Genomic DNA, 20903 nt, shown 5'->3' with positions numbered 1-20903 from the left:
TCTATGACTAAGTGCCCTAGAATTAAAGGCAGCACAAATGCAGTAGTCAGTATGCAGGTGTGATGCTCCAAGGAAGTAGATACACTCCCTGTGGGTATCAGAATTGGGAATCTTATACCCACAGAAGTGCACTTTTTAAAGCCTGTTGTTTTTTCACAAAAACTGCAACAATATCCAGAATAGCTCTTAAAGCTAGGAGATGACAGCAAATGAGATCTGAGTTATTGGTAGTTGACTGGGCATTTTGGATGGAGGGAGAAGCTCGTGAGTTGGATCCGAAAGTCTAGTGTATGCGGCTGAGTTGGATCTGAAACCCAATCATGTGTGGCCTGGTAGCTCTGCAGTAAAGTCCTGGACTAAGGAACAAATGAAAAAGAAATCACATCACACAGCAAAACTGTTTTCTGTTAGTGTTTATAATGTATACACAGGGAGAAAATAAAATAATCCAAAGGGTTTCTTATCTGAGATCCAGAGATCAAAAATGCCAGAGAAAGGCAATCCTCTCAGAAATCCTTCTCTTTCAGTGGCACAAGAAAAAAAAATGATAGCTGCTGTCTGTGACTATGAAAGACTATCCTGCTTTGGCAGCTGACTGGTCCTTCACACCCACAGACATACATTGCGGGGTGGGGGGAGTCTGAGACTCTGAGAGACTGCCAGAGAGAGAGGGCAGTAGGACACTACAACTCATATACCAGTAAGGCAGTGTGTTCTGCGAACATCTGTTGTTAAAGGAGTACAATGGGTTTCTATAAACCATTCCTCAACTTCTTGGCCCTTTTGCTCCCTATTTACTGTTTCCTCCATAAAGCAACATAAATGCGCCATTTAAAATATTTCAAATTTACCTCACTTCTGCAATAGGAGTCTACCTTAGTGTACTGCGATGGTTTTACTTTCAAATAGAATGTCTTGCGTTGTAATAAAACTTGCTGGAGTCACCCAATTATTCACGTCATTGCGGCCAGACAGTTCAGGTATTTTTTCTGAACAGTTTCCTCCCCCAAAGTGACATAACCACGGCCGGCCTCTGAATCTAATTAAAGCAATGAAACCCATCCATTCTGTGATGTCACAGCTCCCTTGTCCTTCCCCCACTCTTTGACTGCCAAACACAGCTGCAGGAGGTGGGGAAGTTCTTTTTCTGGTTTTATTTCCAGTATGCTGCGTTTTTGTATTGCAACCTCTTCTGCGAGACTCTGCATACAGCACCTTATCATGTGGCTTCTAAATTGGTGTGTGTGGTATTTTTTATGTAAATGCATTGCTGTAGTCTAAAGTATTACTTTGCTCCTTAATGTGTTAACTCCAATAATCGTGTCTTTTCCACATTCGCTAATCTGTAGTTCACACATGCATTCACAAACCCTAATCATTTGCCTGTTTGCCTCCTGTTTGCACAAAATTGAGGTGGGTGCACGTGCAGACTTTGCAATGAAACTCACAAGATTCTGTCCTGCACTTTACTGCTTAACTGTAATAAATGTGTTTTGCCTTTGCCGTTTATTTTGGAGCTGATGCACGTGGACTTGGTTGCCAGTAACAACCAATTTCCTTAATTGCAGTTCTCTGATACAAAAGAAAATGCAGTCTGCTGTTGTTAATCTCCTTGGGTGCATTTGCCAGGAATGAAATAAGTACATAGCTTGAAAGATATGTTAATTACACTAGAACACTTGTGAACATAAATCTACACATATAACATTATTCACAGAAACCGCACCTGGTAAATCATTAATGATGTATGGAGGTGACAAGCATACCCCATCAAACACAATTTGCAATTATAAATGGAAGCTTTTTGTAGCGTACATAATGATGGGAGTAGGAGAACTGTGCGTTATCGCCGAGAACAGTGTAAGCGACCACCAGCCTCCGTTAAAAGGGTGTCCCAAACAAAAACAACAGGGAAAAACACAACAAAACAAGAAGTACGATGTGAAGTTAGCAATACCTTCTTCTCTTTCGGCTGTTCCCATTAGGGGTCGCCACAGCGGATCATCTGTTTCTATTTCTTCCTGTCCTCTGCATATTGCTCAGTCACACCAACCGCCTGCATATGCGCTCTCACCATGTCCATAAACCTTATCTTAGGCCTCCCTCTTTTCCTCTTACATGGCAGCTCCATCCTTAGCATCCTTTTCCCAATATACCCATCATTCCTCCTCATCACATGTCCAAATCAACGCAATATCGCCTCTCTGACTGTCTCCAAACCGTCCAACCTGAGCTGACCCTCTAATATACTGATTCCTAATCCTGTCCATCCTTGTCACACCCAATGCAAATCTTAACATCTTTAACTCTGCCACTTCCAGCTCTGACTCCTGCCTTCTTGTCAATGCCACCGTCTCTATCCCATACAACATAGCTGGTCTCACTACCGTCTTGTAAACCTTCCCTTTCACTCTTACTGATGCCGGTCTGTCACAAATCACTCTTGACACTCTTCTCCACCCATTCCACCCTGCCTGTACTCTCTTCTTCACCTCTTCCACTCTCACCATTACTCTGAACTGTTGATCCCAAGTAAACTCATCCACCTTCGCCAACTCTACTCCCTGCATCCTCACCATTCCTCTATCCTCCCTCTCATTCACACGCACACATATTCTGTCTTAGTCCTGCTGACCTTCATTCCTCTCCTTTCTAGAGCATATCTCCATCTCTCCAGGGTCTCCTCAACCTGATCTCTACTCTCATTACAGATCACAATGTCATCTGCAAACATCATAGTCTATGGGGCCTCCTGTCTGATCTTGTCTGTCAACCTGTCCATCACCATTGCAAATATGAAAGGGCTCAGAGCTGATCCTTGATGTAATCCCACCTCCACCTTAAACGGATCTGTCACTCTCACTGCAGACTTCATCACTGTCACACTACCCGCGTACATATCCTGTACCACTCTTACATACTTCTCTGCCACTCTTGACTTCCTCATACAATACCACAACTCCTCTCTAGGCACCCTATCATATGCTTTCTCCAAGTCCACAAAGACACAATGCAACTCCTTCTGACCTTCCCTATATTTCTCCATCAACAGTCTCAGAGCAAACATTGCATTTGTAGTGCTCTTTCCCGGCATGAAACCATACTGCTGATTGCTAATCATCACCTCCCTTCTTAACCTAGCTTCCACTACTCTTTCCTATAACTTCAAGCTGTGACTGATTAGTTTTATCCCTCTGTAGTTACTACAACTCTGCACATCACCTTAATCTTAAAAATAGGTAACAAAACACTTTTTCTCCACTCCTCAGGCATCCTCTGACTTTCCAAGATTTCATTAAACAATCTAGTTAAGAACTCCACTGCCATTTCTCCTAAGTACCTCCATGCTTCCACTGGTATGTCATCTGGGCCAACAGCCCAGAAGTTAGCAATATGTTGACATCATTTACTGGCTCAGCTTGCTTAACAGCCTGCATAGCACTAGTAAACAGACAGACTGTTGACCTCCTAAAAAAGCAATTTGCATGCTCACTTTACTCTGTCTTCCAAGCAAATTGGGTGACACACTTACTGCGGGCAATATACTCTGTGGAATAGCAAACCTTTTTTCATTAAAAATAATAATAATAAAATAAACACCAGAGGCAGCATGCAACAGTCAAATTGTGACCTCTATTCTATGGGCAATTCTTCCCAGCCCCATATTTATTTTCAAGAAAGACACTGAACGAATGCACTCTAGTAAATGCAGTATGTTTCCTTTAGGATCCTTCATTTCCCAAAACCTGTACAATATGTCGAATTTGCCTCTCTTCTCTCAGGTAGTAAGAGCTCAATAACTCCCGCTCAGCCAATATTGGGTACAATTCTGCAGCTTACTATTCCTACATAAAAATTTCAGCTCAACAGAAAACTGGGAAGAGTGTAGTCCATACCAGGCATTTCTTAGCAGACAATTGTTCTAGGTGGGGACTGCATGACTGACTGCAGTGTAGCCAATGGAATTCACACACAAATACACAAAGCCTGGCCCATTATAGTTGATGTTGCTTGCAGCGCTTGCACATGGGTTTCCATAGTAGTGCTTTCAAACAGAGCTCCCAGTTTTCACAATAAATTACAGTATGTTTGTGGGTTTTACAGGACAGCATTACTTTCTAGTCACCTTTTCTCAACATCTAGGGAACATTACTAAACAAGGAAGCAAGACTTCACATTAGAAGGGTAATGCTGTTTTATTTAACACAGTAAATGCATGCTAATCTAATTTATTTTACTGCTCAGCAACTTCCATAAAAGTAAATATGCAACTTTGTTATTGAAATGTAAAAACCCAGTTCATATCCCCTCACTGTTCAGGTTTTCGTACTATGTCTTGATTTTTGCTTCATACTTTTGGTCTGTTCCTCATACAATTTGTGTTTTTCGGGCAAATCACTGAGGTTATGTCACAGAAGGTATTTCTTTGTTGGTGGATCCTTCTTATATTAGAGCCTTCTGGGACTTTTTGGACACGTTACGAGAATTTTTAAATGTTTATGATTTTAATGCAGATAAACACATTTTTATTTGTATTCTGTGTTTGTTCACTGGTTACCTGCATCCCATAAGATATTAGAGTGGATTTTGTCAGCCTGTATTTAATCAAATTTACTAACATGTCTTGTTTTGATGTTAACATTGGCTGTACTTTAACAGAAGTTTTATTAGAAAACTTTTTTTTTATGTTTAACCGTAATCTATATAAACAAATTCGAGAGGTGGCAATGGGTTAGCAGCTGCTCCTGCTTTCACCAACCTGGTGTTACGGTGGTGGGAACATCTGATTTTAGAACCTCTCAAAGTTGTATATAACATTGTATATTTCAGTCAGTCTGTCAATGGTTTATTCATTATAATTTATGGTACTGAGGTAGATGCAGCTGAGCTAGTTAATGTTTTGAATGTTCAATCTGATTTTTTAAAGTTCACTATGGGATAAAGTGGTGTAAAAGTTGTTTTTTTAGATGTAGTCCTGGAATGCAATACAGATAGTAGTCTAGTAGATAGTTATTACTAAAGATGTACTTCCTATGTATTTTATTATCTTCATTTTGATAGCAATCATCCCCGCTTTATGAAAATTAAATATACCTACAGGACAATTTATAACAGCCTCTAGACTGACAACAGATCTTAAAGTTTTTAACAGAGAGGTTGAATTTATTATCTCTGTTTTTAAACAGGGGCTATGACCACAATACTTTGTTAGCAAAAGCAGCAGAAATTGAAGGAGAAAGACATGCTCACTCCCCTCATATTTTATTGAAACCTTTACAAAAATCTTGTAGGCTTAATGATGTTTCTATAGCTATTTGCTGTTTAGATATGTCCTTTGATTGTGGTTCTATACAGGCAGTCATTGAAGACAACTGCAAAATTTTGGACGGAAAGTTTGGTCTTACTACATGTGTTGGATCTCGTCTGAGATTTGTGTATAGGAATAGCTGTAATTTGAAGGATTTATTGCAGAATGATACTTCCGCTAACAGCATTCATCACATATTATATAGAAAAGATAAAGGTAAAGGTAGGTACAATTGTGGGGACTGTTCTATTTGTAGATATATATTAAAAGGAAAATATTTAAGTCTTGATCATTGTAATCAAGTTATGCTATCCCAGGAGTTTTTTCTTGTAAATCTAAAGGTGTTGTTTATGTGAGTATATGTTCTGGTTATAATGCCTATTATATAGGCATGACCACCAGAAGATTGGAGAGGAGGGTTAAGGAACATTTATATGTTATCAAAGTAAAATATGAAAATAATGCACTTTATAAACATGCAAATAACTCAATTTTTTTACAAGATATAAATTTTTATTACTGTAGAACAGGTGGCTCCTGATAAAAGAGGGGGTGATTTTAAGACCAGAGTGGAACACATTGAAGCTTTATGGCAACTTAAAGTAGGGGCTGATTTGTTAGCTGGTCTTAATGAAGTGGTCATGATAAAATGTATTTTAAAAGCTAGAAGGTTAAACATTTAAAAATTTGCATAAAGTTTATATTAAATATGTTTTTTAATTCTTTTTTGTGTGTTTTTAATTTGTGGCTTCATACTTCAATCAGTGGTTTCATACTTTGATCAGTACTTTAATTAATTAATTGAATCACTGAGCATTGTCATTGGTTCAAATAAGTTTAAATAGGTTTGTATTGTTTTGTGTGAGTATTCTGATGAAGTCCTGTATGGATGAAAGTGGATAATACAGTGTTTTGACAGTATTTCCTGAAATTTGCTTTATTTCCAGTTTCCCTGAGAAGCGCTTTTGAGTGTTTTTTTTGTGCTTGGTTTTGCCTCTTATCTACTGGGACTTTTTTTTTTAAATCCTGCCATGCATATTTTATAAGAGCAATGTTTAAAATCTGTCCCTATTTTGGGGCCTTTGTTCCCCATTATTTTCGGCTGTGTCCACATTTCTTGTGCTGAGAAGTTAAGAGGTATGATCCAGTTTCTACTTTCTTTTGACAGCAATGACAAGGTGCAAAGCACAATCTCCCCATTGGGTGCATTACATCCATAGTTCTGCAGAAAATTACTGATTTTGCCTCATATTTTTATGTCCCTTGTAAAATTTTGAATTTTGTTTTGTAAATCACTGAGGATTTCTAACTGTTGGCTAGTACCAGTCATTAGTGTTTCATTCTTCTTCTTGTTCTTCAATAAATGCATTTTGATGAAAAACATGTTGTTCTGTTGACACCATAAGTGAACCAGAGTTATACTTTAGCATATTCCCGGCTTTCCACATGTATCACATCCTCATTATTGTTAGCTTATTCAAAAATGTTTAATATAAGAAATTGTGAGTATGAAATCAGCAACACGCCCTCACACATGACTAGGCTATAGTATTTTCAAATTACTACTGTTCATATAAAATTGCATTTATGGCCATTTCCATTAGCGGTAGTGTAGTGTGCTTAAGCGTTACTATTTTGCATAAAGGCGTTCAGGTCAGGAATGTAAGTAAGTCATTGTTTAATCTCTTTACAACTGGAAATCTTTTTCCTAAAACTCTTTGTCCAAACAATATTAATATTTTTAATCCCTGTCTGGAAGAGGACTACATCTTTTATGTTTAATTTCTCAAGGTGATTATTTTTTATTAATATTGTGATGGGAATAGACTCCATTCATATCTAATCATTTTTGCTTTTGGCTTTGGTGTTTGGCAAGAATGCTGTCACAGCAGTACCCACAATATAGCCATAACTGCCTTTTTCTGTAGTTTATATGGGGGTTACCTGTACTGGTAAGATAATTAAGCATGCAAAGCCTAATGTCCTGTGAATAAAAGAAATATGAAACCTGGCAAATGTCCTGAGATTTTAGGATGAAAAATGTTCCCTAAGCTTCCTTTAGTAATTGTATAAAACAATTATCTTGTACATGAAACACCAATTATTGGAAATGGCATAAATGACTAAAATTCTACAAAAAATGAGCATGTCTACTGATAAAAAAATGAAGTCCAGTGCTTTGAACTGGTTGAAGGTACAGAAGCTCACATTTCCATAAAAATGCCCCACTTTGACCATCGGAAAAGTTGGCAACCCTATGCTAGAAATTATGTTTTATTAGCCCAGTTGCTCTTACTATCACTTGTAATATCTGTGGCCATAACAGTATGGCATATATTCCTGAAAAATACAGAAAATTATACTGAGATGTTAGCAATAGATTACTGTACGAAACCACAGTAAAAAAAAAAAAATAGTTTTATGGTGCTTATGAACCGCATTGAGCACTGTGTCATAATCCACCAATCAGAGCACCAGGTTTGCATTTTTAAAATTTCTTTTATTGTTTCTTTCTAAACAAAACATGTAAATGTGGACCAAGACAAAATATCATCTTTCACCCTATTTATTTATATTAACGATGAGACCTTTAGCATACATCACTAACAAAGTTCATTCTTCATTATATTGTTATAGTTTAAGTATCAAATAAATCTCACACAGATGATGGACTAATTTCAGTGTCTTAACATGTACTACCATTTCAAAACTTTTTAACCAAATAACTGTTTTCCGTAATAAGCAATCTAATATTTTTCTAATAAAGTGTAATCTCAGGCCTGAGTTATTCAAATGTTAGGGAGTTTGCTTAGATTCTGCAGTTATGCCACTTACAGGCATAAATTACAATATATATTAACATGTGTTTGTCAGTACAAATTGACCACTTGCTCCGGGGCTGAACTGTAGCAATACTGATGTGTAATCAGTAAAATAAAGTGCAAAGCAAATTAAGATAGTACTCCATAATTGCATTCAAAAAGTTATTTGTGGGTGTTGTGTAATATATTTCCTATTTTACTTATTTTTCACATTCTTGCTTGTGTGAAATATTGTGTTGCTTTCTTGGTTCTGCTACATAACTCTTTATTGAATGCATGTGAAATACTTCAAAAAGCTTAGTGAGATTAACTAGTTGTCACTTCATTAAATGATAGGGGGAGAATGTGGGTGGAATGTAATGTGACAAGCAGGAGCTATGAGATATGAAAGATGAAAAGTTACAGGACTAGCTCTGTAAGACTGGAGGAAAAGGGAAGACAGGGGGCATAAAATTAAAGAAGTGATTATGAGAGGAAAATATACAGTGCATGTGGCAACCTAAATTGGTAAGTTTGGTATAACAGAAGAGATAATGCAACTTGGAGAAGTAATAAAAACGGAATGAACAGAAAATATGAAGGAAATGTAAAATAAAATGTGTTGAAAGTAACATTCCGAGGCGTAAGTTGGGGGAAAGTGAGAGCTAAATCTTTCAGAGAGAGAAGGAGGGATGACTGACTTCTACGTATAGAAAGTAAATTTAAAAAAAGAAATAAAAGTGCTGGAATGCTACTTTATAGGATAATTAGTTGAGATGTAGCCAAGGGCAGAACAGCAAAGGCAGTATAAATGGTACTACATTTTTGTAGAGTTCTAGATGAAGTATTAGGTTTATGGTATATATGGGGGAAAGGGAGGAATAGAAAATATTTATTTATTGTGAAAGTAGTAGTAGATGCTATACTGTATATGGGAGGGAAGGTTAAAATGATGGTGGAAGATGCTGATACTGCCTTTGACAATATAAGTGCTATTTAGTTATGGAAGATAATTGAACAATGGGGTACTTAAGGAACAGTTTTGGAAACTATTAAATGTGCGTTTGTCAAGAATTTTATATTTTTATTAGTTAATGGGTGGATTCATGAGGAGATAAAATTAAAATGCAACAGAGGCAAGGGCATCCCATGAGTAACATTTTCTTTGCTTAGTGATGGATGTGTAAGAGGAGAAATTGAGTATTAAATGAAGACAACTAAATATAGGATGCAGGGAAGTGTTGGGATTCCTGTTTTCTTGTCTTACGTGGATGATAGTGTGGTGATAGGAAAAAAATAAGTTATGGATGAAAGAAGCATTCATTGGTTACTTGAATTATTGAATCAGGTTGCTTTAAAATTTAAGAAAAAAGTAATGGATTAGGAGATATTGTTATGGCAGAATGTATTTTCCAGATATGAAATTAAATTGTTAGGAGTGAAATTGGGAAAAGATGAGTGTATTTTGAAAGAGCTGGATGATTTCATAAAAAAGTTAAAATATACAAGGATGTACTGAAGATCATTTAGAATATCTTTTAGGAAATGGTTTATTTGCTTAACTCTATGTTGATAGGATAATTGGCATATTTAGCTAACATTTATGTGATTTCAACACCGAAAGAAAAGGAGATGTTATAGATTTTGTTTTAGGAATATATGGAGATCTACACTGAACCTGGTCAAAGGGGGTGTTTCTATTTGAGTTGGGATGAAGGAGGGTTGGGTTTAATTTATCCAATTTTTTTTTTTTTTGCATTTACTTTGGATTTTATGTAAAATGAAGTTGGGTAAGCAAGACTTAGTAGGAACATTTATGTAAGATTAAGTATCATGATTTTTTGGGAAAAATGTTAGAAAATATGAGAAAAAGGGGAGAAATGTGGAAATTAGAAGCAGAAGGTACGTCAACAAAGTATTAGTTTAAGGGTGTGCACACTTATGCAACCAGATTATTGTATGTTTCTTTTATTTTTTATATTTTTCCCCTAAGAGATTAGTTTGTTTTTCAATTGAATTGTACAGGTTATAGGTCACATTAAAGGTGGGAAAAGTGTAGAATTATTTATAGTGGTCTTTTTTTTATATCACAAAAATCTGGCATTTTAACAGGAGTGCGTACACTTTATATCCACTGTAGGTTCCTAAAGTTGCTGAAAGCTCTTGTCTGACTACATGTAGGATGCAGCTAAGGATGTTGTTGCATGCCATGGAGGCTGTATTTTTGGCCTTTGAGAGGGCATTACAGACAGGCTCCCCAGTGATGAGGAGAGCAGGGGACTAGGGGTGTCCTGGTTTACTGAGGGGGGACAGAGGAGTGAGTTTTCACAGAACCTGTCTGCCAGCAGGATGGCTATATCTACAGCATTTGTGTATGTGGTGTTGTTGACCACCAGTTCAGAGTAGATTTGGGTGTTACTTTTGAGACTGCAAACGGATGTGAAGAAGGCCTTGTGATTGTCCTTAGTGGATGTGGCCAATCTGCACTCGAAGTTAGCCTTACAGAATTTCACCAGTGACCTTATTTGCTTGTTCAGACAAAGGAGAGATTGCTTCCAACTTGGGACCTGCTCCTTCTTGGTCCTGGACAACATTCATTTCCTTTTATTATAGAGTGTGTTTATTGCTGCTCTCCAACAGACAAGTTTACTCCTTCCTTGAGGAGGATAATCTGGTTCTGTCATATTTCCCTGCACCATATATGTCCGTGTACTTCTTATAACTTCTGCATATATCCTCTCATGCGCCATTCTTAGAATTAGCTTGTCTAGCAGCACTGCTAGATTTTTAGTAGAATCCAGAACAGAAGCTATTAGAAATTGAATAATTAGAGCATATAAAATGTTGCATGATAACTACAAGAGTCATTCAGTGGAGGTTAGAAAGGATTGGGGAGAGAGACTGGATAAGCAATTCCCAAATAAACAATGGGAGGACAGTCTACTAAATATGCAATTAAATCTAGAAGATTTAAGAGTTTTGCTTGGAAATGCTTATATAGATATTTTTATACCCTAAGTAGACTCCACAGAATTTTTCCTCAGGTAGCCAGCAAATGTTAGAGGTGTGATGGGGAAGAAAGAGGTAATTGGGAACATATCTTCTGGGAGTGTGGAGAGCTGGCAGACTTTACAGATTCCCTGCGTAAAGCACCATCAGAGATACTGGCTGGGCAGATTCGAGTGATGAGGAAGATGATATTTCTGAGCTATTATACAGAATTGGAATTGCCTAGACATGGTAAGGCCTGGCTGTGTCCAATTATGGTGGCTACCAAAAAGAGCAATTACTAGACAATATAAAGCTAAACTAACTATACTGGAAGGAGTGAGTATAGTAACAGAGATAAAACAACTGCAATTGAGATATTTAGAAAAGGGTAAGAGCAAACTACATAGTAAAAATGGGAATTGTAGGAACAATACATACATGGAGGAAATAGGTTAAAAAGACGGCATGACTTGAATGAGCTATGTAATGTTTGACAAACTGACTGGGTAAATTGTAAGTGCTGTGTAATGTTTGCATCTGGGAGTGTCAATATGGTTAGTGATGTCAAATGCTTGAAACTAGGATTGTGTCAGTGTGGATTAATTTAATTTATACAAGTGTATCATTGCATGTGTTATAAGTGATGTTTTAGTAATGTTTTTTGTTAAAAAAAAATGGCAGGAACTGAATAATTTATGTAATATTGCTTAGGTTATATGATATATAGGAATGTAATTATGATGCAAGACCCACGTTTCAAGAGGCACCAAAATAATGTGCATTACTTAACTAGATTGGTCTCGCTTCCGTTTTCAATGGACATCCCAGGTAATATCCCTGCTGAATGGGAATTATTTGCTTAGGAGCTTTGGAAATTTACCTGTTTTGTTAATGATATTCTAGAAGATCATTTCCATCTTATTGAACTACCACACACTTAAGTGTGCTTACCTGTTGATTCACTGACAGCGATAATTTAAACTTTACTAATCAAGGTTTTTGAGAAGAGTTTTATTTGATTGGAGTGTTGAGTACATGTGCATGCATCAGAGCATCTTAAAACCACAGTGATTTCTTAGATTTTGTAGAAGGAAAATTATGATGGTCAGGTGTTTTATTGTGATTTGTTTTGGTGAAAAGGCAACAATGTAGAGACCACTGGCACTGCTGTTATTTGTATGGGAAGCAAGTAACACATGACAACTAGGAATAGTTGTGTTTAAAATGTGAGTGATCAGTAGACTGTTAATGTTGGAGGTGTCATGGGCAAGGGCAAGGGAAAGGTAATTGGGAACCTTTTTTTGAAAGTATGAGTTGGCTGACTTAAAATTCCTTGAAGACTAATCTGACAGAAATACTGGCTGAGTAAATTGGCAAAGCTAAGGAAATGATGTTTTTGAACTGTGATACAGAATTGGAATTGCCTAGACCTATTAATGCCTTGCTGAGCTCAATTTTGGTGTCTGCCAAAAAGCAATTACTAGAAAATGGAAATCAAAATCTAGTAGTGAATATAGTAACAGAGATCAAAGAACTGGAAGCAAGATCTTTAGCCAAAGTAAACTGTCATTCAGATTATACAACTTGTGCATCACTGAACTAAAATTCGTTACTCCTTCTCAAAGTGGAGTCATTTTCACACAGTTTGTATTACAACAACTACTACAGACATGACACACATTATTGATTTAGACTCTTAGGTAACCATGCATAAAAATTGCACAGAAAGACGGAACTTTTCGCAGTAATCATTATTGCACATTTAGGATTGCATATATTGTTAGATGGGTCGCTAAATGGCTGACTGATACAACACACAGAGTCAAAATAGGGGAATCCACCTTCAACAGCAGACCTGTAACCAGTGGTGTTCCACATGGATCAGTCCTGGAACATCTATTCTTTGAAAATTATTTCTCCGAAGTACAAGCAAAAACTAAAGGTCTGTAGCTGACAAAGTTTGCTGATGACCGCAAACTGGGAGCAGTCATAGAATCTCCAAATGATGTCCACATCATACAAGAGGGTCTTACACAAACAAGTGATTGGTGCCAAAGTCATGGCCTTAATACATTTTTTACATTGAGTGTATCATCCTTTTCGGTAAGAGAGATGTTCCTGCTAACTGCCACATCAATTGCAGGATTCTATGTATGCACTCACTAGTGAAAAACCTGGGTAAACAGTTTGACAGCAATCTCACCTTTGAGCACAATGTCTAAACATTGGTAAGAAGGGCATTCTGTATCGCTCATCTCATACTTAAGGGCATTGCCTCCAGAAATAAAGAAGTTACAACCTCCTTGTACTCTTCCCTCATCAGGACAATAATCGAGTACAATTCCCCTTTTAGTATGTACCTTTCCAGGCACCTGCAGCATTGGAGAAACCACAAAGGTTCTTCACAAATAAAATTCAAGGTGTTCAGCATGTGTCCTAGGTGGATCAGCTGAAATCACTGTCACTTTCTCTCTGAGTAGTCTGTATGACACAGAATGTCTGACCCTGCTTTATTGGAAATGTTGCATAGTTACAAATCAAATGGTACACAGGTTACTCACTGTAAATACCTTAAGCTGGTATGTGACATTAATAGACCCTGCTGGAGGGACAGATTTGTCTCCCAGAGGTTACCACAACTTTGGAACAGACTCCTACTTCATGTCTATTAATGTCTCATTGGCCCCCTGCAGATGTTTTGGTCCATGTTCTGGGGCCGAAAGGTGTGGAATGAGTTATAGCCTGGTAGTGCAGGGGTGCTTTCTGCTGTTTTGAACCAGGTCTCCATCACAGCACAAATGTCAATGGTCCCCAGTTTTGAGGTGTGCTTCGAGTGAGTGCATTTTGAGATTTAGACTTCTAGCAGTGAGCCGCATGACCCTCACATTGCATTTGTTTGTAGCTGTTACGGTGGTAATTTGGTCTTTGAAACACCACTTAAAAAAGGCACTATAGGGCTGGCAAGACCCTTGGCTAGTATCCGGAAGTCCAGGTGTGACACATGCAGGCCATCTCTGGCAAAGCACTGAGGTTCATCAGTCATGTCATCCCAGGCAGACAGATAGATGTTGCATCTCCTTAGAATGACACCAGAAACTTAGCCAATTGTTCAAGTCAATCATTTTCTGCAATCCTCAATGATTCGTCTAGAAATTCACACATTTTATGTGAATAGATAAAAATACCATGCAGAAATCAGGCCATTTATGCAAAATTCTGGACACTTGAAGGTGTATATTACTATATGACTGCCTCAGTAAACACTGTTCTGACACTTTTATATGGAGCCATAATTCTCACCCTGTTACTACTACAAATCTGGACAAAGCCTCAGAATAGGTACATAATTTAAATATTGCTGTCATAATCTTCTAAAGTTGCTAGAATAACAGGTCTTGTGTTACCATTCATGTTCTGAAGGATCTGAAGTCTCAAACTCAAATGACTGTCTTTATTTAGTGAATTGAAACCTTACTGATTTGCCATAAAAGTCCAGAAAATCAAAACGTTTGCTAGGAACAGACAAAAAATATGGGGCAAAAATCAGAAAAATATGTACAGTTGTGAGGTATGTGTGGAGCAAACCACGTGAAGGACACAGCTAATATGAATGAAAAAGAAGTTATGTACCTACCATAATGTTCCATGTTAGTTGTCTTCTTCTCGCCTTCTTTCTTGCAGGTTGGGTTCGGAGCCGATCCTCGGCTCCGACTCGGCCATCTTCTAAAGCTCGAGAGCTGCTTACTGGCTCGAGGCCCCCCTATATCCCATGATGCCTGGCGCTAGATACCCAGATCTCGTTTGGCAAGTCTAACTGCAGACATAATAATAAAGGAATCCTATCCTAGAATGCATAAATCCTACTGGAGAGATTACTAGTCAGAAAGGAATAGCCAGAGAAGACTCAGCCAGTGAAAAATCAAGAAGAACTCTTCTTGGTCCACTAAGATAGGGAGATGGAGGGTGGGACGCAAAAAAGTAGGCGAGAAGAAGACAACTAACATGGAACGTTATGGTAGGTACATAACTTCTTTATGTTAAGTTGTCTATCTTGCCTTCATTCTTGCTGGTTGGGACAGTGTCCCTAGCACCTAAAATCCTGGGTGGCTCATTGGAAAAGACTCTTCAGAACAGTGGAACCAAAATCAGCTCTGCTTCTGGAAACCAAATCCAACTTGTAATGCGAAATGAAAGTATGTGGGTTGGCCCATGTAGCCGCAGCGCAAATAGATTCCATGGGCAACCTAACCTGAAAGGCCACCGAAGTAGCTAAAGCTCTGGTGGAGTGACCTTTTGGTTTAACTGGCAATTCTTTATTCCTCAGTTGATATATGAATGTGATGACAGAAGTCAACCACCTGGATAAGGTTACATTGGAGGCTGGAAGACCTTGTTTACCTACTGCATAAGACAGGAAAAGTTGATCTGATTTTCTAATGTCCTTGGTTCTATGCAAATAAAAGCGTAGCTGCCTGTGAACATCTAACTGATGCAACTTATATTCCGCCCTGTTGGAGTGGTTAGGGAAAAACACAGGAAGGTCTATGGACTGATTCAAGTTACTCTCTGAAGAGACCTTAGGAAGGAAGGACGGATTAGTCCTAAGAGCAACCCTGTCATTGTGGAACACGAGGTATGGGCGACGAACAGAAAGAGCCTGTAGTTCCGAAACTCTTCTGGCTGAAGTAATAGCTACCAGAAAAAGGGTTTTCCAAGATAAGAACTTAAATGAAGAAGAAGCTGCAGGTTCAAAAGGGGACAAAATTAGAGAAGCTAAAATCAAATTTAGATCCCACTGTGGTGGAGGGTCCCTCACTGGGGGCCTGAGCAGAGTGGTTCCTTTGAGACAGGCTTTACACAGCTTATGAGACATGATATTGTTTTCCGACAGGCCAATATGAAAATTTGAAATTGCAGTTAACTGACCTCTAATTGTAGCGGAAGCGGACCCAGCATGGAAGAGTTCAGCAAGAAATTCCAAAATGTAGTGTACAGGGGCTGAAAAGGGGTCTATACTTTTGGCCTCTGCCCAGGAAGAAAAACGTTTCCACTTACTAGCGTTTTTCTAGTCGTAGACTTGTGTGATGACAAAATGATTTCATGCACAAAGGGGGAGATATCTGGAAGCCTGGCTAAAGTTGGAAGTGGAGCAATCAAGCCTTGAGCTGGAGAGAGCATAGGGATTGGTGCAGCCCACCCGACTGATGAATCAGGAGGTCTGGAACTAGGTCCAGAGTCCAAGGCTGCTTGAGAAGATAGCGATGCAGGAACGGGAACCATATTTGTCGAGGCCAGTAAGGAGCAATGAGGATCATTTTGCAACCCAATACGGTAGCTTTCTGAATTAGCTTTGGGATTAGGGGAAAAGGAATGAATGCATAAAGAAATCCCTGAGGCCAATCCTGGACTAGAGCATCTCTGGGGGAGTGCCCGGGAAGTGGAAGGAGAGAGAAGAAATTACTGCACTTGCTGTTGAAGGGAGTTGCAAAAAGGTCGCAGCAAGGTTGGCCCCATTTGCGGAAGATTTGGTCCGCAACTACCTGGTTCAGAGACCACTCATGAGGCATGAGAATTGCTCTGCTCAGTCTGTCTGCTATGACGTTGGACCTCCCAGGGATGTGCGTTGCAATCAGAAACCGTTGGGAGGAGATCACCCACTGCCAGAGTCTGAGTGCTTCTCGACATAGGGGGTAGGACCTGGTTCCGCCCTGCTTGTTGATGTACCACACTACAGACATATTGTCCGTTTGAATTGCAATGGTCCCGGTAGGAAGAGAGTCCTGAAGAGCCTGCAACGCTAAGAGCACGGCCCTCATCTCCAAGACATTTATGTGCAGATGGTACTCGTGAGGTTGCCAGGTGCCTTGGACTGTTCTGCCCTGATAATGCCCCCCCACCCCCACCCAATCAGGGAGGCGTCCATGGTCACCATAGCAACTGGAGGGGGAAGAACAAATGGTCTGCCATGGAGCACTGATGTGGAGACCATCCACCACGCAAGGTGCTTCTTGCATGCTTGTGTGATCATAATCATGTAAGACATGGGAAGCTGCTGGAAGGACTATTGGGTGAAAAAAAGCCACTGGAGAATCCTCATGTGAAAACAAGCTAGAGGGACAAGTATGATCGCTGCTGCCATGAGACCCAGAATTTGAAGGACAAACCTGGCTTGAATTCTTTTGCATGCTAATAAAATCTTCACATGCTGACGAATCACTAACACCCCGTCTGGTGGGAGGCTCGCTAACATGTCTTTGGTATTTAAATTTGCGCCTATAAAGGTGATAGATTGACACGGCAACAATGCAGACTTTTCAAAATTTATTGTGATACCTAGCCTGGAGCAAGTGTCGATAGTGCAGTCTCTGGCTGGCAGAAGGTGATGTCTGGTGGTAGCAGTGAGGAGCCAGTCGTCGAGATATGGAAACACCTGGAATCCTTGCCATCTCAGGTGAGCGGCAACTACTGCCATACATTTGGTAAACACCCTGGGTGCTGTGGTGAGACCAAAGGGCAGAGCTCTGAACTGATAATGGCTGGCTCCCAGCCGGAAGGGAAGGAATCTTCTGGAGCATCTGTCCATTTTGATGTGGTAGTACGCATCCTGAAGATCTATAGAGCACATCCAATTGTCCTGATCCAGGAAGGGCAAAAGGGACTGTAGCGTGACCATCTGGAACTTCGTTCTTTGTACAGACCTGTTCAGTCTGCTGAGATCCAGAATGGATCACCAGTCCCCTGTCTTTTTTGGTACCAAAATGAACCTTGAGTAAATTCTGGATCCTTGTTGGTCTGCTGGGACTTGCTGGATGGCCCTTTTTCTTAGCAGCTTTGAGACTTCTTGAACTGCTTGGTCCTTTAGATTGGGTGGAACGTCTGGAAGGGACTTGTTGATCTTAAGGGGGTGCGAACAAAGGGAATTCTGTAGCCTCCGGATATGATGGACTGTACCCATTTGTCTTGTGTTATGTCTTGCCAGGCTCTTGGGTGCAGCGATAATCTTCCCCCGACTGCCTCCAGAGATGGGCAGCCGGGCAACCCTTCAGGGATGCTGGAAGGGCTTCTCAGACAAAGATTCTCTGCTGCCCTGATTTTGCGGACCCCCTCTGCCACAAGGGCGGCATCTGTTATTGTTCCCTCCTCTGCCCCTGGATGTGAACTCACCATGTGTGTCCAGCAAAACTACCTGGGATTTCCGGAACCACATCTTTCCACTCTTCTGACCCTTAGGATATGGTCTGGAAGGAGTGAAAAAACAGACTCCAACGGCAGAGAGAGTCTTGCCTTCCTGCTCACACCTGGTAAGGGTATCCTTCACCTGTGATCCAAAGAGAGAGGAACCATCAAAAGGGGTGTTGGTGAAAGACGCTCTGAAAGGTTCCGCAAAATTACATAGCCGCATCCAAGCGTGCCTCCTTAGGGCCACGCCTGTGCCTGCGGCTCTACTCGCACCATTGGCTGCATACGAAATGAGCCTCATAGAGGAGTTTACCACTGAATTAAGAGTCGCCAGCTGGGAGGCTGCCTTAGCCTGGGCCCCCTCAGCTGATGGATCTTGGAGGGTATCGCCAAGCTCTTTCAGGAGATCCCTCTGAAGATGGGTAAAGTGGCACAGGTAATTCAGGGACCACATGGAAAAGGTCGCTGAAGAGAACATCCGCTTCCCATATCTGTCCATTGTCCTGGACTCCTTGTTAGGGGGATGGACAGATGAAGAAGTTTCAGCCAACTCCTTCTTTGCGGCCGCCACTACCACCATGGCATCAACGGGGACACCTTTGGTCAAGAACTGTTTGTCCTGCAGTGCAGTAATGAATTTGGCAGGTCTTCTAGGGGTCGGTTCCACTGTGTCTGGAGCCGTCCACGCCTTCCGAGCCACCACAGACATCAGTGGGTCGAAAGGTGGAGACACCCAGGAGGTGGAAGGTCAGGATCCAAATGCGTCCAGGAATACCGACTCATCCTCGGAAGGGCTTAGAGCAGTCCAGTTCCCCCTCTGCCTAAGCATCTCAAGGATGTCTGAGAAGGAGACATCTTCAGAGGGGGATCTTGGGGACCCTTCCGACTCCTCTAAGTTGGTATCTGATGTGAGATACTCGGGGGAGTCAACATGCTTCCTCTTGCATTTCCTCTTGCGAGGTGGCTCCTCTGAATTATCAGGGGAGGCCTCGGAAGAGGAGGATACACCAAAGGGGGTGTCCTGGAGCACTGGATCCCCATGCTTGGGGTCTGGAAGAGGGGCAGAGGCTGACGCAGGCACCCTAGGGGGAGGAGCCGATGGGGTCGATCATGGGACTGACTCGGGGGCCAGTACACTCTTCATCACCTCGAAGGTGTCCCTGCCCGGACTCAGAGAGGGTTCCAGTTCCGAAGAAGCCAGAACCCCTCCCCACACCGAGGGGGACGGCTCCAAGGCAGATGTGGGAGCCGAGCTCACCTGAGCCGAAGCCCCGAGGGGGAGAGCGGGGTCGGACAAGGGTTCGATGCCACTCGCCCCCTCAGAGCCGACAAGGGAGTCTCGGCGCCCAGATCCCTCCAGGGAAGGTACCATGGAAGGGATCGGAGCCGATGACGGAACTGAAGGAGAGAGTATCAGAGCCAACGGTTCCATGACTCGGACCCCAACGAACTCCGGCTCCAAGCTCATAGGAGGAGTCGGAGGAGGAATACCTACAGCTGTGGACGGAGCCGACACCTGATGAGGGGGGGGGGCTGGACAACATTTTGGCTAGGGCCTGCGATTTTAACAGCCTACTGACCACTCTTTCCAAGTCATAGTCTGAAAGTCTAGAGGACCGAGAAGAGTGGGATGGGCGATGACTACGCTCCGACTGGAGCAGAGGCATCTTCGGAGCCGAACGTATCGACTCCAGAGAAGGAGACCTGGATCTTTTACAACTCTCAGCGGCTCCGAAGAATGTGTCAGAGCCGACTGGGAGGGAGAAATATCGGTTCCAGCCAGAGCCGAGATGGATTGTATGGCTTCACCCAACGACAGCTCCGAACTGAGAGCCGAAGATTTAGGTGGCCTGGAAGATTTCACGGGCTGAGCCTTTGCCGGTGAATCTTGGGGTTTAAGCAAACCCCTCAGAATAAATTTGTTTTTGCGCTCCTGCTGGACTCTTGGACTGAAAGCATGGCAAATCGAGCAAGAGTCCTGCAGGTGCACGGCGCCCAGACAATAAACACAAGAAGTGTGACCATCTGTCAGAGACATCTTCTGACAGCATGAGCCACACTTCTTGAATCTGGACGGTTCAGGATCCTTGGACATCCTGGAAGAAAACCAAGGACAAGAAACACACACAGAAGTTTAAGTACTAACCACTAAAAGTTGCAGACTACAGTTACCACAACCAAAAAACTACAAGCAGTACTACAAACACTACAGATAACTATCACTAAACACTAACAGTGATACTAAGGAAATTATTATATATATTTTATTTATTTATTTTTTAAAAGGAAGATAGAAAGAAAAGGTTATCCTCTAACTAAAACGGAAAACCTTTCTGAGGTAAGGAAAGGGAGAGAAGGGGGAGGGGAACTCTCTAACTTAAACGAGTTTCTTGGGGAGAAGTAATCGGGATCTAGAGAAAACTAACTACAATACAACAGTCTAATTTAACAACTAATTCTACACTAAAAACTAACAGTTTTGACAAGAAAAATACAATAATAATAAAGTTTTATACGACCTGAGCCAGTAGAACAACCTCGCAGCAGAAGCGGCAAACAAGATCTGGATATCTAGCGCCAGGCATCATGAGATATAGGGGGGCCTTGAGCCAGTAAGCAGCTCT

This window comes from Protopterus annectens, chromosome 4.part0 (genome assembly GCF_019279795.1).
Source record: "Protopterus annectens isolate FY-2018-M chromosome 4.part0, PAN1.0, whole genome shotgun sequence".
Taxonomy (NCBI): domain Eukaryota; kingdom Metazoa; phylum Chordata; order Ceratodontiformes; family Protopteridae; genus Protopterus; species Protopterus annectens.
This window is presented reverse-complemented; position numbering follows the sequence as displayed.